The following is a 19,134-nucleotide window of genomic DNA, read 5'->3' on the forward strand; positions in this document are numbered from 1 at the left end:
ATTTCTCACATATCTCAGAGCCTCTCGCGGTCGTCGTCGTCGTCGACGTCGTCGTCGTCGCCGCCGCCGCTTCTGCAGAAGTAGCAAATGGCCATCGTAGCAAATGCGGCGAGGGACGCCCTGCCTTCGATTCCGAATGCACAAAGTGTGTGGTCTTGTTTCTCAGTCAATATTTGATTGGTCTCGTAAGAGGTTGAATGTAACGAATGGGTGGGAAAGAGCAAGGGGCAGTGGCTGTGTAGAACGAAAACACAAATCCTCAGGGGTCTGAGCGTTTCGAGATGAGTCGTATACATGTTATAGTTGGTCGTCAGTGACCGTGTGGTCTAATGGATAAGCCTCTGACTTCGGGTCTGAAGATTACAGGTTCGAATGCTGTCACGCTCGTGTTTTTCCAGTTCTGAAAAAGAAACATACCGTTTTAATGTAGCAATGAAGCAGTACGAAATCGTCTGAATGTTGCTGTTGACCATTTTTTGCTTGGAGATGCTCTTGAGCTTGAAACACACACAACAAGTCCGATGGTAACTAGCGAAATGGTCGGCAGAGTGCCGACACCGCGAGTTTTGACTGGCACTTGCACATCTAAAACAACGTCGGAAAGTAACTCGTTCGGCTTTTGAGTCACATGAAGTATGTGTGTTAACTTTGACGCCACTAGCTCTGCATGTTGTCATGCAATTTCTTTACCTCTCAGAAATGATTATGACATAAAAGTGAAATACGTGACGAGTGTGACGTTAGAAAAACATTAGGGAGCATGGAGAGATTCTGTATGGGACCACCCAACCCAAACGAGTACTGTGTGACGTGCTACCCGGCCTGTATACACCGAAGTAGCCGGCTAGCTCAGTCGGTAGAGCGTCAGACTCTTAATCCCAGGGTCGTGGGTTCGAGCCACACGTTGGATGGAACGGAATTTTGTTCCGCTGCAGATGTAAATTAATGTTTTTCTGATTAACGAGATGTAATGGAAACAGCAACTTTAAACTTTGCCTACGTCTCTGTCAGTCGCAAGGAAACTGTATTTGAAGGTGAAGGTGATTTTGTAGACACGTGTGAAAGACATGTTCTGAAATGCAAGTGTTGTTGTTTGGAGAGCACATCGGTTACGTGTCAGATGTGTAGCCAAGCAGCAATGGGTCGCCATAGCTGCAAATATTAGCCGGTAATATGAAGTGTTGTCAGCTGAAGTCTGATGATGCAGACGACCATAAGGACGAAGTACCCAAGAGTACCGCTAGGCCGCGCCTCTTTTGCTCAGTGGTAGAGTACTGCTCTAATAAACCAGGTGACGTAAGTTCCATCATCACAGGAGAATGATGAATTTTGGAAATCAGTTGCGCGTCGTGGCCGTATAGCAAACAGTATCTGTGATGACGAACAATTAGCGACCGGCGTTTTTTTAAGAATTACTCTCAGTTGTGATTAAGGCGAATGGCGCAGATAAAGAATTTGCCAAAGCGGTACAGCATAAAGTGGGACGAGGCAGTCTGAATTACATTTTATAGATGTATTTCTCACATATCTCAGAGCCTCTCGCGGTCGTCGTCGTCGTCGTCGACGTCGTCGTCGTCGCCGCCGCCGCTTCTGCAGAAGTAGCAAATGGCCATCGTAGCAAATGCGGCGAGGGACGCCCTGCCTTCGATTCCGAATGCACAAAGTGTGTGGTCTTGTTTCTCAGTCTATATTTGATTGGTCTCGTAAGAGGTTGAATGTAACGAATGGGTGGGAAAGAGCAAGGGGCAGTGGCTGTGTAGAACGAAAACACAAATCCTCAGGGGTCTGAGCGTTTCGAGATGAGTCGTATACATGTTATTGTTGGTCGTCAGTGACCGTGTGGTCTAATGGATAAGCCTCTGACTTCGGGTCTGAAGATTACAGGTTCGAATGCTGTCACGCTCGTGTTTTTCCAGTTCTGAAAAAGAAACATACCGTTTTAATGTAGCAAGGAAGCAGTACGGAACCGTCTGAATGTTGCTGTTGACCATTTTTTGCTTGGAGATGCTCTTGAGCTTGAAACACACACAACAAGTCCGATGGTAACTAGCGAAATGGTCGGCAGAGTGCCGACACCGCGAGTTTTGACTGGCACTTGCACATCTAAAACAACGTCGGAAAGTAACTCGTTCGGCTTTTGAGTCACATGAAGTATGTGTGTTAACTTTGACGCCACTAGCTCTGCATGTTGTCATGCAATTTCTTTACCTCTCAGAAATGATTATGACATAAAAGTGAAGTACGTGACGAGTGTGACGTTAGAAAAACATTAGGGAGCATGGAGAGATTCTGTATGGGACCACCCAACCCAAACGAGTACTGTGTGACGTGCTACCCGGCCTGTATACACCGAAGTAGCCGGCTAGCTCAGGCGGTAGAGCGTCAGACTCTTAATCCCAGGGTCGTGGGTTCGAGCCACACGTTGGATGGAACGGAATTTTGTTCCGCTGCAGATGTAAATTAATGTTTTTCTGATTAACGAGATGTAATGGAAACAGCAACTTTAAACTTTGCCTACGTCTCTGTCAGTCGCAAGGAAACTGTATTTGAAGGTGAAGGTGATTTTGTAGACACGTGTGAAAGACATGTTCTGAAATGCAAGTGTTGTTGTTTGGAGAGCACATCGGTTACGTGTCAGATGTGTAGCCAAGCAGCAATGGGTCGCCATAGCTGCAAATATTAGCCGGTAATATGAAGTGTTGTCAGCTGAAGTCTGATGATGCAGACGACCATAAGGACGAAGTACCCAAGAGTACCGCTAGGCCGCGCCTCTTTAGCTCAGTGGTAGAGTACTGCTCTAATAAACCAGGTGTCGTAAGTTCCATCATCACAGGAGAATGATGAATTTTGGAAATCAGTTGCGCGTCGTGGCCGTATAGCAAACAGTATCTGTGATGACGAACAATTAGCGACCGGCGTTTTTTTAAGAATTACTCTCAGATGTGATTAAGGCGAATGGCGCAGATAAAGAATTTGCCAAAGCGGTACAGCATAAAGTGGGACGAGGCAGTCTGAATTACATTTTATAGATGTATTTCTCACATATCTCAGAGCCTCTCGCGGTCGTCGTCGTCGACGTCGTCGTCTTCGCCGCCGCCGCTTCTGCAGAAGTAGCAAATGGCCATCATAGCAAATGCGGCGAGGGACGCCCTGCCTTCGATTCCGAATGCACAAAGTGTGTGGTCTTGTTTCTCAGTGTGTATTTGGTCGGTCTCGTAAGAGGTTGAATGTAACGAATGGGTGGGAAAGAGCAAGGGGCAGCGGCTGTGTAGAACGAAAACACAAATCCTCAGGGGTGTGAGCGTTTCGAGATGAGTCGTATACATGTTATAGTTGGTCGTCAGTGACCGTATGGCCTAATGGGTAAGCCTCGGACTTCGGGTCTGAAAATTACAGGTTCGAATGCTGTCACGCTCGTGTTTTTCCAGTTCTGAAAAAGAAACATACCGTTTTAATGTAGCAATGAAGCAGTACGAAATCGTCTGAATGTTGCTGTTGACCATTTTTTGCTTGGAGATGCTCTTGAGCTTGAAACACACACAACAAGACCGGTGGTAACTAGCGAAATGGTCGGCAGAGTGCCGACACCGCGAGTTTTGACTGGCACTTGCACATCTAAAACAACGTCGGAAAGTAACTCGTTCGGCTTTTGAGTCACATGAAGTATGTGTGTTAACTTTGACGCCACTAGCTCTGCATGTTGTCATGCAATTTCTTTACCTCTCAGAAATGATTATGACATAAAAGTGAAGTACGTGACGAGTGTGACGTTAGAAAAACATTAGGGAGCATGGAGAGATTCTGTATGGGTCCACCCAACCCAAACGAGTACTGTGTGACGTGCTACCCGGCATGTATACACCGAAGTAGCCGGCTAGCTCAGTCGGTAGACCGTCAGACTCTTAATCCCAGGGTCGTGGGTGCGAGCCACACGTTGGGCGGAACGGAATTTTGTTCCGCTGCAGATGTAAATTAATGTTTTTCTGATTAACGAGATGTAATGGAAATAGCAACTTTAAACTTTGCCTACGTCTCTGTCAGTCGCAAGGAAACTGTATTTGAAGGTGAAGGTGATTCTGTAGACACGTGTGAAAGACATGTTCTGAAATGCAAGTGTTGTTGTTTGGAGAGCACATCGGTTACGTGTCAGATGTGTAGCCAAGCAGCAATGGGTCGCCATAGCTGCAAATATTAGCCGGTAATATGAAGTGTTGTCAGCTGAAGTCTGATGATGCAGACGACCAGAAGGACGAAGTACCCAAGAGTACCGCTAGGCCGCGCCTCTTTAGCTCAGTGGTAGAGTACTGCTCTAATAAAGCAGGTGTCGTAAGTTCCATCCTCACAGGAGAATGATGAATTTTGGAAATCAGTTGCGCGTCGTGGCCGTATAGCAAACAGTATCTGTGATGACGAACAATTAGCGACCGGCGTTTTTTTAAGAATTAATCTCAGATGTGATTAAGGCGAATGGCGCAGATAAAGAATTTGCCAAAGCGGTAAAGCATAAAGTGGGACGAGGCAGTCTGAATTACATTTTATAGATGTATTTCTCACATATCTCAGAGCCTCTCGCTGTCGTCGTCGTCGTCGTCGCCGCCGCCGCTTCTGCAGAAGTAGCAAATGGCCATCGTAGCAAATGCGGCGAGGGACGCCCTGCCTTCGATTCCGAATGCACAAAGTGTGTGGTCTTGTTTCTCAGTCTATATTTGGTCGGTCTCGTAAGAGGTTGAATGTAACGAATGGGTGGGAAAGAGCAAGGGGCAGCGGCTGTGTAGAACGAAAACACAAATCCTCAGGGGTCTGAGCGTTTCGAGATGAGTCGTATACATGTTATAGTTGGTCGTCAGTGACCGTGTGGTCTAATGGATAAGCCTCTGACTTCGGGTCTGAAGATTACAGGTTCGAATGCTGTCACGCTCGTGTTTTTCCAGTTCTGAAAAAGAAACATACCGTTTTAATGTAGCAAGGAAGCAGTACGGAACCGTCTGAATGTTGCTGTTGACCATTTTTTGCTTGGAGATGCTCTTGAGCTTGAAACACACACAACAAGACCGATGGTAACTAGCGAAATGGTCGGCAGAGTGCCGACACCGCGAGTTTTGACTGGCACTTGCACATCTAAAACAACGTCGGAAAGTAACTCGTTCGGCTTTTGAGTCACATGAAGTATGTGTGTTAACTTTGACGCCACTAGCTCTGCATGTTGTCATGCAATTTCTTTACCTCTCAGAAATGATTATGACATAAAAGTGAAGTACGTGACGAGTGTGACGTTAGAAAAACATTAGGGAGCATGGAGAGATTCTGTATGGGACCACCCAACCCAAACGAGTACTGTGTGACGTGCTACCCGGCCTGTATACACCGAAGTAGCCGGCTAGCTCAGTCGGTAGAGCGTCAGACTCTTAATCCCAGGGTCGTGGGTTCGAGCCACACGTTGGGTGGAACGGAATTTTGTTCCGCTGCAGATGTAAATTAATGTTTTTCTGATTAACGAGATGTAATGGAAACAGCAACTTTAAACTTTGCCTACGTCTCTGTCAGTCGCAAGGAAACTGTATTTGAAGGTGAAGGTGATTTTGTAGACACGTGTGAAAGACATGTTCTGAAATGCAAGTGTTGTTGTTTGGAGAGCACATCGGTTACGTGTCAGATGTGTAGCCAAGCAGCAATGGGTCGCCATAGCTGCAAATATTAGCCGGTAATATGAAGTGTTGTCAGCTGAAGTCTGATGATGCAGACGACCATAAGGACGAAGTACCCAAGAGTACCGCTAGGCCGCGCCTCTTTTGCTCAGTGGTAGAGTACTGCTCTAATAAACCAGGTGTCGTAAGTTCCATCATCACAGGAGAATGATGAATTTTGGAAATCAGTTGCGCGTCGTGGCCGTATAGCAAACAGTATCTGTGATGACGAACAATTAGCGACCGGCGTTTTTTTAAGAATTACTCTCAGTTGTGATTAAGGCGAATGGCGCAGATAAAGAATTTGCCAAACACTAGATCGCGTGTTTGGGACGAGGCAGTCTGAATTACATTTTATAGATGTATTTCTCACATATCTCAGAGCCCTCTCGCGGTCGTCGTCGTCGTCGACGTCGTCGTCTTCGCCGCCGCCGCTTCTGCAGAAGTAGCAAATGGCCATCATAGCAAATGCGGCGAGGGACGCCCTGCCTTCGATTCCGAATGCACAAAGTGTGTGGTCTTGTTTCTCAGTCTATATTTGGTCGGTCTCGTAAGAGGTTGAATGTAACGAATGGGTGGGAAAGAGCAAGGGGCAGCGGCTGTGTAGAACGAAAACACAAATCCTCAGGGGTGTGAGCGTTTCGAGATGAGTCGTATACATGTTATAGTTGGTCGTCAGTGACCGTATGGCCTAATGGGTAAGCCTCGGACTTCGGGTCTGAAGATTACAGGTTCGAATGCTGTCACGCTCGTGTTTTTCCAGTTCTGAAAAAGAAACATACCGTTTTAATGTAGCAATGAAGCAGTACGAAATCGTCTGAATGTTGCTGTTGACCATTTTTTGCTTGGAGATGCTCTTGAGCTTGAAACACACACAACAAGTCCGGTGGTAACTAGCGAAATGGTCGGCAGAGTGCCGACACCGCGAGTTTTGACTGGCACTTGCACATCTAAAACAACGTCGGAAAGTAACTCGTTCGGCTTCTGAGTCACATGAAGTATGTGTGTTAACTTTGACGCCACTAGCTCTGCATGTTGTCATGCAATTTCTTTACCTCTCAGAAATGATTATGACATAAAAGTGAAGTACGTGACGAGTGTGACGTTAGAAAAACATTAGGGGGCATGGAGAGATTCTGTATGGGTCCACCCAACCCAAACGAGTACTGTGTGACGTGCTACCCGGCATGTATACACCGAAGTAGCCGGCTAGCTCAGTCGGTAGAGCGTCAGACTCTTAATCCCAGGGTCGTGGGTGCGAGCCACACGTTGGGCGGAACGGAATTTTGTTCCGCTGCAGATGTAAATTAATGTTTTTCTGATTAACGAGATGTAATGGAAATAGCAACTTTAAACTTTGCCTACGTCTCTGTCAGTCGCAAGGAAACTGTATTTGAAGGTGAAGGTGATTTTGTAGACACGTGTGAAAGACATGTTCTGAAATGCAAGTGTTGTTGTTTGGAGAGCACATCGGTTACGTGTCAGATGTGTAGCCAAGCAGCGATGGGTCGCCATAGCTGCAAATATTAGCCGGTAATATGAAGTGTTGTCAGCTGAAGTCTGATGATGCAGACGACCATAAGGACGAAGTACCCAAGAGTACCGCTAGGCCGCGCCTCTTTTGCTCAGTGGTAGAGTACTGCTCTAATAAACCAGGTGTCGTAAGTTCCATCATCACAGGAGAATGATGAATTTTGGAAATCAGTTGCGCGTCGTGGCCGTATAGCAAACAGTATCTGTGATGACGAACAATTAGCGACCGGCGTTTTTTTAAGAATTACTCTCAGATGTGATTAAGGCGAATGGCGCAGATAAAGAATTTGCCAAAGCGGTACAGCATAAAGTGGGACGAGGCAGTCTGAATTACGTTTTATAGATGTATTTCTCACATATCTCAGAGCCTCTCGCGGTCGTCGTCGTCGACGTCGTCGTCTTCGCCGCCGCCGCTTCTGCAGAAGTAGCAAATGGCCATCATAGCAAATGCGGCGAGGGACGCCCTGCCTTCGATTCCGAATGCACAAAGTGTGTGGTCTTGTTTCTCAGTCTATATTTCGTCGGTCTCGTAAGAGGTTGAATGTAACGAATGGGTGGGAAAGAGCAAGGGGCAGCGGCTGTGTAGAACGAAAACACAAATCCTCAGGGGTCTGAGCGTTTCGAGATGAGTCGTATACATGTTATAGTTGGTCGTCAGTGACCGTGTGGTCTAATGGATAAGCCTCTGACTTCGGGTCTGAAGATTACAGGTTCGAATGCTATCACGCTCGTGTTTTTCCAGTTCTGAAAAAGAAACATACCGTTTTAATGTAGCAAGGAAGCAGTACGGAACCGTCTGAATGTTGCTGTTGACCATTTTTTGCTTGGAGATGCTCTTGAGCTTGAAACACACACAACAAGTCCGGTGGTAACTAGCGAAATGGTCGGCAGAGTGCCGACACCGCGAGTTTTGACTGGCACTTGCACATCTAAAACAACGTCGGAAAGTAACTCGTTCGGCTTTTGAGTCACATGAAGTATGTGTGTTAACTTTGATGCCACTAGCTCTGCATGTTGTCATGCAATTTCTTTACCTCTCAGAAATGATTATGACATAAAAGTGAAGTACGTGACGAGTGTGACGTTAGAAAAACATTAGGGAGCATGGAGAGATTCTGTATGGGACCACCCAACCCAAACGAGTACTGTGTGACGTTCTACCCGGCAGTATACACAGAAGTAGCCGGCTAGCTCAGTCTGTAGAGCGTCAGACTCTTAATCCCGGGGTCGTGGGTTCGAGCCACACGTTGGGCGGAACGGAATTTTGTTCCGCTGCAGATGTAAATTAATGTTTTTCTGATTAACGAGATCTAATGGAAATAGCAACTTTAAACTTTGCCTACGTCTCTGTAAGTCGCAAGGAAACTGTATTTGAAGGTGAAGGTGATTTTGTAGACACGTGTGAAAGACATGTTCTGAAATGCAAGTGTTGTTGTTTGGAGAGCACATCGGTTACGTGTCAGATGTGTAGCCAAGCAGCAATGGGTCGCCATAGCTGCAAATATTAGCCGGTAATATGAAGTGTTGTCAGATGAAGTCTGATGATGCAGACGACCATAAGGACGAAGTACCCAAGAGTACCGCTAGGCCGCGCCTCTTTTGCTCAGTGGTAGAGTACTGCTCTAATAAACCAGGTGTCGTAAGTTCCATCCTCACAGGTGAATCATGAATTTTGGAAATCAGTTGCGCGTCGTGGCCGTATAGCAAACAGTATCTGTGATGACGAACAATTAGCGACCGGCGTTTTTTTAAGAATTACTCTCAGATGTGATTAAGGCGAATGGCGCAGATAAAGAATTTGCCAAAGCGGTACAGCATAAAGTGGGACGAGGCAGTCTGAATTACATTTTATAGATGTATTTCTCACATATCTCAGAGCCTCTCGCGGTCGTCGACGTCGTCGTCGTCGCCGCCGCCGCTTCTGCAGAAGTAGCAAATGGCCATCGTAGCAAATGCGGCGAGGGACGCCCTGCCTTCGATTCCAAATGCACAAAGTGTGTGGTCTTGTTTCTCAGTCTATATTTGATTGGTCTCGTAAGAGGTTGAATGTAACGAATGGGTGGGAAAGAGCAAGGGGCAGCGGCTGTGTAGAACGAAAACACAAATCCTCAGGGGTCTGAGCGTTTCGAGATGAGTCGTATACATGTTATAGTTGGTCGTCAGTGACCGTGTGGTCTAATGGATAAGCCTCGGACTTCGGGTCTGAAGATTACAGGTTCGAATGCTGTCACGCTCGTGTTTTTCCAGTTCTGAAAAAGAAACATACCGTTTTAATGTAGCAAGGAAGCAGTACGGAACCGTCTGAATGTTGCTGTTGACCATTTTTTGCTTGGAGATGCTCTTGAGCTTGAAACACACACAAGAAGACCGGTGGTAACTAGCGAAATGGTCGGCAGAGTGCCGACACCGCGAGTTTTGACTGGCACTTGCACATCTAAAACAACGTCGGAAAGTAACTCGTTCGGCTTTTGAGTCACATGAAGTATGTGTGTTAACTTTGACGCCACTAGCTCTGCATGTTGTCATGCAATTTCTTTACCTCTCAGAAATGATTATGACATAAAAGTGAAGTACGTGACGAGTGTGACGTTAGAAAAACATTAGGGAGCATGGAGAGATTCTGTATGGGACCACCCAACCCAAACGAGTACTGTGTGACGTTCTACCCGGCAGTATACACAGAAGTAGCCGGCTAGCTCAGTCTGTAGAGCGTCAGACTCTTAATCCCGGGGTCGTGGGTTCGAGCCACACGTTGGGCGGAACGGAATTTTGTTCCGCTGCAGATGTAAATTAATGTTTTTCTGATTAACGAGATGTAATGGAAATAGCAACTTTAAACTTTGCCAACGTCTCTGTCAGTCGCAAGGAAACTGTATTTGAAGGTGAAGGTGATTTTGTAGACATGTGTGAAAGACATGTTCTGAAATGCAAGTGTAGTTGTTTGGAGAGCACATCGGTTACGTGTTAGATGTGTAGCCAAGCAGCAATGGGTCGCCATAGCTGCAAATATTAGCCGGTAATATGAAGTGTTGTCAGCTGAAGTCTGATGATGCAGACGACCATAAGGACGAAGTACCCAAGAGTACCGCTAGGCCGCGCCTCTTTAGCACAGTGGTAGAGTACTGCTCTAATAAACCAGGTGTCGGAAGTTCCATCCTCACAGGAGAATCATGAATTTTGGAAATCAGTTGCGCGTCGTGGCCGTATAGCAAACAGTATCTGTGATGACGAACAATTAGCGACCGGCGTTTTTTTAAGAATTAATCTCAGATGTGATTAAGACGAATGGCGCAGATAAAGAATTTGCCAAAGCGGTAAAGCATAAAGTGGGACGAGGCAGTCCGAATTACATTTTATAGATGTATTTCTCACATATCTCAGAGGCTCTCGCGGTCGTCGTCGTCGTCGTCGACGTCGTCGTCGTCGCCGCCGCCGCTTCTGCAGAAGTAGCAAATGGTCATCGTAGCAAATGCGGCGAGGGACGCCCTGCCTTCGATTCCGAATGCGCAAAGTGTGTGGTCTTGTTTCTCAGTCTATATTTGATTGGTCTCGTAAGAGGTTGAATGTAACGAATGGGTGGGAAAGAGCAAGGGGCAGTGGCTGTGTAGAACGAAAACACAAATCCTCAGGGGTGTGAGCGTTTCGAGATGAGTCGTATACATGTTACAGTTGGTCGTCAGTGACCGTGTGGTCTAACGGATAAGCCTCGCACTTCGGGTCTGAAGATTACAGGTTCGAATGCTGTCACGCTCGTGTTTTTCCAGTTCTGAAAAAGAAACATACCGTTTTAATGTAGCAATGAAGCAGTACGGAACCGTCTGAATGTTGCTGTTGACCATTTTTTGCTTGGAGATGCTCTTGAGCTTGAAACACACACAACAAGACCGGTGGTAACTAGCGAAATGGTCGGCAGAGTGCCGACACCGCGAGTTTTGACTGGCACTTGCACATCTAAAACAACGTCGGAAAGTAACTCGTTCGGCTTTTGAGTCACATGAAGTATGTGTGTTAACTTTGACGCCACTAGCTCTGCATGTTGTCATGCAATTTCTTTACCTCTCAGAAATGATTATGACATAAAAGTGAAGTACGTGACGAGTGTGACGTTAGAAAAACATTAGGGAGCATGGAGAGATTCTGTATGGGACCACCCAACCCAAACGAGTACTGTGTGACGTGCTACCCGGCCTGTATACCCCGAAGTAGCCGGCTAGCTCAGTCGGTAGAGCGTCAGACTCTTAATCCCAGGGTTGTGGGTTCGAGCCACACGTTGGATGGAATGGAATTTTGTTCCGCTGCAGATGTAAATTAATGTTTTTCTGATTAACGAGATGTAATGGAAACAGCAACTTTAATATTTGCCTACGTCTCTGTCAGTCGCAAGGAAACTGTATTTGAAGGTGAAGGTGATTTTGTAGACACGTGTGAAAGACATGTTCTGAAATGCAAGTGTTGTTGTTTGGAGAGCACATCGGTTACGTGTCAGATGTGTAGCCAAGCAGCAATGGGTCGCCATAGTTGCAAATATTAGCCGGTAATATGAAGTGTTGTCAGATGAAGTCTGATGATGCAGACGACCATAAGGACGAAGTACCCAAGAGTACCGCTAGGCCGCGCCTCTTTTGCTCAGTGGTAGAGTACTGCTCTAATAAACCAGGTGTCGTAAGTTCCATCCTCACTGGTGAATCATGAATTTTGGAAATCAGTTGCGCGTCGTGGCCGTATAGCAAACAGTATCTGTGATGACGAACAATTAGCGACCGGCGTTTTTTTAAGAATTACTCTCAGATGTGATTAAGGCGAATGGCGCAGATAAAGAGTTTGCCAAAGCGGTACAGCATAAAGTGGGACGAGGCAGTCTGCATTACATTTTATAGATGCATTTCTCACATATCTCAGAACCTCTCGCGGTCGTCGTCGTCGTCGTCGTCGTCGTCGACGTCGTCGTCGTCGTCGTCGTCGTCGCCGCCGCCGCTTCTGCAGAAGTAGCAAATGGCCATCATAGAAAATGCGGCGAGGGACGCCCTGCCTTCGATTCCGAATGCACAAAGTGTGTGGTCTTGTTTCTCAGTCTATATTTGATTGGTCTCGTAAGAGGTTGAATGTAACGAATGGGTGGGAAAGAGCAAGGGGCAGTGGCTGTGTAGAACGAAAACACAAATCCTCAGGGGTGTGAGCGTTTCGAGATGAGTCGTATACATGTTATTGTTGGTCGTCAGTGACCGTGTGGTCTAATGGATAAGCCTCTGACTTCGGGTCTGAAGATTACAGGTTCGAATGCTGTCACGCTCGTGTTTTTCCAGTTCTGAAAAAGAAACATACCGTTTTAATGTAGCAATGAAGCAGTACGGAACCGTCTGAATGTTGCTGTTGACCATTTTTTGCTTGGAGATGCTCTTGAGCTTGAAACACACACAACAAGACCGGTGGTAACTAGCGAAATGGTCGGCAGAGTGCCGACACCGCGAGTTTTGACTGGCACTTGCACATCTAAAACAACGTCGGAAAGTAACTCGTTCGGCTTTTGAGTCACATGAAGTATGTGTGTTAACTTTGACGCCACTAGCTCTGCATGTTGTCATGCAATTTCTTTACCTCTCAGAAATGATTATGACATAAAAGTGAAGTACGTGACGAGTGTGACGTTAGAAAAACATTAGGGAGCATGGAGAGATTCTGTATGGGACCACCCAACCCAAACGAGTACTGTGTGACGTTCTACCCGGCAGTATACACAGAAGTAGCCGGCTAGCTCAGTCTGTAGAGCGTCAGACTCTTAATCCCGGGGTCGTGGGTTCGAGCCACACGTTGGGCGGAACGGAATTTTGTTCCGCTGCAGATGTAAATTAATGTTTTTCTGATTAACGAGATGTAATGGAAATAGCAACTTTAAACTTTGCCTACGTCTCTGTAAGTCGCAAGGAAACTGTATTTGAAGGTGAAGGTGATTTTGTAGACACGTGTGAAAGACATGTTCTGAAATGCAAGTGTAGTTGTTTGGAGAGCACATCGGTTACGTGTTAGATGTGTAGCCAAGCAGCAATGGGTCGCCATAGCTGCAAATATTAGCCGGTAATATGAAGTGTTGTCAGCTGAAGTCTGATGATGCAGACGACCATAAGGACGAAGTACCCAAGAGTACCGCTAGGCCGCGCCTCTTTAGCTCAGTGGTAGAGTACTGCTCTAATAAACCAGGTGTCGTAAGTTCCATCCTCACAGGAGAATCATGAATTTTGGAAATCAGTTGCGCGTCGTGGCCGTATAGCAAACAGTATCTGTGATGACGAACAATTAGCGACCGGCGTTTTTTTAAGAATTAATCTCAGATGTGATTAAGGCGAATGGCGCAGATAAAGAATTTGCCAAAGCGGTAAAGCATAAAGTGGGACGAGGCAGTCTGAATTACATTTTATAGATGTATTTCTCACATATCTCAGAGCCTCTCGCGGTCGTCGTCGTCGTCGTCGACGTCGTCGTCGTCGTCGCCGCCGCCGCTTCTGCAGAAGTAGCAAATGGTCATCGTAGCAAATGCGGCGCGGGACGCCCTGCCTTCGATTCCGAATGCACAAAGTGTGTGGTCTTGTTTCTCAGTCTATATTTGATTGGTCTCGTAAGAGGTTGAATGTAACGAATGGGTGGGAAAGAGCAAGGGGCAGTGGCTGTGTAGAACGAAAACACAAATCCTCAGGGGTGTGAGCGTTTCGAGATGAGTCGTATACAAGTTATAGTTGGTCGTCAGTGACCGTGTGGTCTAATGGATAAGCCTCTGACTTCGGGTCTGAAGATTACAGGTTCGAATGCTGTCACGCTCGTGTTTTTCCAGTTCTGAAAAAGAAACATACCGTTTTAATGTAGCAATGAAGCAGTACGGAACCGTCTGAATGTTGCTGTTGACCATTTTTTGCTTGGAGATGCTCTTGAGCTTGAAACACACACAACAAGACCGGTGGTAACTAGCGAAATGGTCGGCAGAGTGCCGACACCGCGAGTTTTGACTGGCACTTGCACATCTAAAACAACGTCGGAAAGTAACTCGTTCGGCTTTTGAGTCACATGAAGTATGTGTGTTAACTTTGACGCCACTAGCTCTGCATGTTGTCATGCAATTTCTTTACCTCTCAGAAATGATTATGACATAAAAGTGAAGTACGTGACGAGTGTGACGTTAGAAAAACATTAGGGAGCATGGAGAGATTCTGTATGGGACCACCCAACCCAAACGAGTACTGTGTGACGTGCTACCCGGCCTGTATACACCGAAGTAGCCGGCTAGCTCAGTCGGTAGAGCGTCAGACTCTTAATCCCAGGGTTGTGGGTTCGAGCCACACGTTGGATGGAACGGAATTTTGTTCCGCTGCAGATGTAAATTAATGTTTTTCTGATTAACGAGAAGTAATGGAAACAGCAACTTTAAACTTTGCCTACGTCTCTCTCAGTCGCAAGGAAACTGTATTTGAAGGTGAAGGTGATTTTGTAGACACGTGTGAAAGACATGTTCTGAAATGCAAGTGTTGTTGTTTGGAGAGCACATCGGTTACGTGTCAGATGTGTAGCCAAGCAGCAATGGGTCGCCATAGCTGCAAATATTAGCCGGTAATATGAAGTGTTGTCAGATGAAGTCTGATGATGCAGACGACCATAAGGACGAAGTACCCAAGAGTACCGCTAGGCCACGCCTCTTTTGCTCAGTGGTAGAGTACTGCTCTAATAAACCAGGTGTCGTAAGTTCCATCCTCACAGGTGAATCATGAATTTTGGAAATCAGTTGCGCGTCGTGGCCGTATAGCAAACAGTATCTGTGATGACGAACAATTAGCGACCGGCGTTTTTTTAAGAATTACTCTCAGATGTGATTAAGGCGAATGGCGCAGATAAAGAATTTTTTTTTTTTTTTATTAACCAATGTTATATTATGATACAGAATAACCCACCACCTGAAGCATTAGTGGGTCTTTGTTTACATACAATAATACAGTTACTACAGCATTCATTGCTTAATATTATTACCTGCTTTTTAGTGTTAGTTTTTTGTTTTTGCTATGGGCATTTCTACTTCTAATTTTAACCTACTTAATCTAACTGCAACGTTACACACGTGCCAGCGTGAGTATAAACCTACTGTTTGTAGCCGGGCCCACTGAGCTGATCCCAGTGGGCATGCCCCTGGCACCGGGCTGGCCCAAGACGTTTGAATCGCTGCAGTTTATACTAAGGTATTATCCTAACTTATCCTACTTCTTAACCTATTCCTACGCTACTGTCAATTTCGGTGTGTTGGTCAAATCCGGTAGAAATGTGCACCCTCCTCGTGGTCCAGGAGCGTGGCGGATCCCAGCCGTGAAACGGCTGGCCAATTCCACGTCCGGCGGAAAGGGACGGGTGCACTTAGGTCTGGTCAGGTGTTTGTCAGTTTCGGGTTAATTTTGATTGTTCCTAAGAAAGTCCTTTAATATTTTGCCCGAGATCTCATTCGCAAGATTATTTAAAGTTTGAAAGTGATCCTCGCGCCTGAGTAAGTGGTACGTGTCTTGATTTGGTAGTTGGAGTCTGAGTTGTGATGCTACTTCGTCAAAGAGATGGCACTCATACACCACATGTTCTGGGGTGCCCTGTGGGGCCCCACAGTCGCACGCTGGTGTAGCCCGTTTCCCGAATCTGCATAAGTATGCTGGATAGGGTCCATGTCCAGTGAGGAAGTGCAGAAGTCCTCTTGATGGCTTGAAATATATGAGCTGTAAGCGCTCCTTAATATTTGGCAGCAGTTCATGCGCTCTCCGACCTGTGTCGTCCGCATCCCATTGCTCTTGCCAAAGTTCTTCCCCCCTATTTCTAATTTCCGATTTAAAGCCCGTGTAGATCCCCATTATCTCTATCATTTTATCCCTGTTGCCTTTCTTGGCCCAGTACCATGCCGCCTGTTCTCTTATTTTAATGTCCAGAGGACACAGCCCCATGAGTACTAATAGCGCCCCCCTGGTGTTGTTCTATATGCTCCTACAGAGCGCAGGAGCATATTCCGCTGCACTCTCCTCACGGCCATGGCAGGCATGACCCTCGTGAGCCTGTGAGCCCAGACTCCTGACGCGTATCCCACAATGGAGGTCAGTATGCTGTTATGATATAGTTTGATTAGGTCTGGTGGTAAGTGAAACCGCTTGTGTCCTATGCCAATGAGTTTATTCAGTGTTTCTAGGGATCTCTGTGTTATTGTGTCAACATGCGATGTATAGTTCCATCTCTCATCGACGATTACGCCCAAGTACCGGGCCTCACGTCGCCGAAGCACTGGCGAGCCGTCTATTCTCACCGTCGGGTTCCTAACTAGTTGTCCCTTGAGCAACAGATATGTAGACTTACTGGGTGATATAGTCATTTTTGTTCTGTGACACCATGTGGTCAAGATAGAAATTGCTCTCTCAATTTTCGGTTCCAGTTCTTCGCGCCTGCGGCCGCCAACCAACAGAAGGAGGTCGTCTGCGTAGGCTATGCCCTCTAGCACATCCTCGCTATTCTGCAGATCTTCTAAGAGTGGTTCCATTGTTATGTCCCAAAAGAGTGGCCCAAGGACAGAGCCCTGTGGACACCCCTTTGTAATCTTCTTTCTAACCCTCCCGCTAGGGGACGATAGCCAGACCTCCCTTCCCTCACAGTAGCTCCTAAAACAACCATATAGCGGCCCTGGACACTCTTTCTCTCGCAAGCGAGAGAAGAGCGAGGGCCACCACAGATTGTCGAAGGCGCCGCTGATATCCACCATGATGCCAACAATGTATTTGTGCGGGGCTGAGCCACAGACCTCCGCGGCAAGGGCGATAGCGTCAGACGCTGATCTCCCCGACCGGAAACCGAATTGCCTGTCGCACATCCCACACAACACACGATGTGCAGCCAGTCTGTCTGCCAGCAACCTCTCAAAAAGTTTCCCCAGTATGTCTAGTAGGCAGATGGGCCTGTATGATTTGGCTTCTTTTGGGTCCTTATCTGGGCCTTTCTTGAGTATTACAACATTTGCCTTCTTCCAGGTGTTAGGGAATTTTCTGAGTCTCAAGCACTCATTGTACAACTTGGTGAGAGGTGCCACCAGCTGGGGAGCCAGGAACTGCACCACTTCCGTTGTGATACCGTCTGGTCCAGGAGCCTTCCCCTTTTTGAGGGCTTTTATCTGGGCTTCGACCTCCTCTTCTGAGAAGGGATAGACCATACTGTTGTTTTCATAATCTTGTCGGTCTTCCTCCCTGATCAGCCTTTGTACTTCTGTATCCTCTTCTTCCACATCATCAGGCAGCAGGACCCGGAGAAGGACCTCGGCAGTTTCCTGCCAGTCTCTGTCATCCGGTCCCCGCTCCTGACGGTGGACAGCACCATGGGCGATCTTATTTTCTCCCGTACTAGGTTGTAAGGGGTACCCCATGGGTCTGTGGCGAGTTGATTTAAAACAAATTTTTCCCAGCTTGCAAGTCGGACTGCCCTGAGCTCCTGTTGAAAATGATCCTTCGCCTCTCTGTAAATTTGTAGCCATCGTTGTTTTTCCCTCCAGACGGCACACCGTTGGTAGTACCTCCTAGCCCTCCTTACAGACTGGCGCATCTGTTCTAGTTCTGTCGACCATGGTGTTGGGGAGGCCGCGACGGCTCTCCTCCTGGTTGGTACGGCTGCTTTCACCGCTCTGTTGACTGCACTCACCAGTTCTTCGGCGTATAGCTCCACGTTTACGTCACCTTCCGGCCATGTCGGAATGTCACACTCTCTCGCCAGGCGATCCCAGTCGGCCTTATTGTAATTGAATTGCAGCTCCCACCCCATGTCCCAGCGGCACTCCTTGTCTCCCAGTGAAAAGGTAATCAGATTGTGGTCACTTGTTGTCATGTGTTCCCATACTTTCCAATCAATTACCTTGGTTGCGGCGTTGGGCGTTACCAAGGTAATATCAATATTGGTACCTTCTCCCCCGCCACCTGCATAGGTAGGGGGGTGCCCTTGCTTGTTAGCGACCATGAGCTGTAGGGCCATGATGGTCTCTTCAGCCTTTTCTCCACGTTCATCTCTTGTGCCGCTGAACCACAGGGGGGACTTTGCATTTATGTCTGCTGTGACTATTATTCTCCGCCCCTGCAGTGCCGTGGTTATCTGAGTTAGTTTATCTAAGAACTCGTCAATCTCCCTTCCGTACTGGAAGTACATATTAATGATGTACAGTACCCCGATGGGTGATTGCAACTCCACGACATTGCAGTGGTCATCAGAAAGCTGTGTAAGCACTGTAACTCTCAGTGCCTTGTTAATAATTATGATTGCAGCTTTTGGCTCACCTGTGCTATGAGTTATTTGCCAGTTGGCAGCTGTAAAGGGGATCCGTCCAGCTTGAGAGTATGGCTCCTGTAGACAGAGTATGTCAAGTCTCCTCTCCTCCACCACCCTCCGGAGTTCCTGCGTGACTAGTCTGCTGTTATGACAGTTAATCTGCCCTACGTTTATAAGGCTCAGTGGAAAAGTATGTTCTAATATGCGATTCTGGCCAGGTCTTATTCCAGTCGTGTGCAAGCCTTCCATTTGTAATTACAGACTGGTGATATAGTTCTTCCAGATCAAATTTTTCGTTTCGCCTTTCGAATACTTTTTTCACCAAGTCACGTAGGGCTCCAAAGTCAGTGGGGAGATTCATTGTCTTGAGCTGTATTCTATCTACAGCCTCCATTACCGAAAAGGTGACGTCTCTACCATATTCATGGCCAACACGCACCACATGCCTTAAAGCGGTGGTGAGGACAGCCGGCTCCTCCAGGCGCGATAGCTGCAATGCCTGTTCCAAATTTGGGTAAATCCTCCTTGGATCCACGCCCATGCCTCCAAAGGAGGGTGGATCTTTCAACGTACTCGTACTGCTCACATCATTGATTTGTATTTTCCCTTCATCAGC

This window comes from Schistocerca gregaria, unplaced genomic scaffold (genome assembly GCF_023897955.1).
Source record: "Schistocerca gregaria isolate iqSchGreg1 unplaced genomic scaffold, iqSchGreg1.2 ptg000178l, whole genome shotgun sequence".
NCBI classification, from domain to species: domain Eukaryota; kingdom Metazoa; phylum Arthropoda; class Insecta; order Orthoptera; family Acrididae; genus Schistocerca; species Schistocerca gregaria.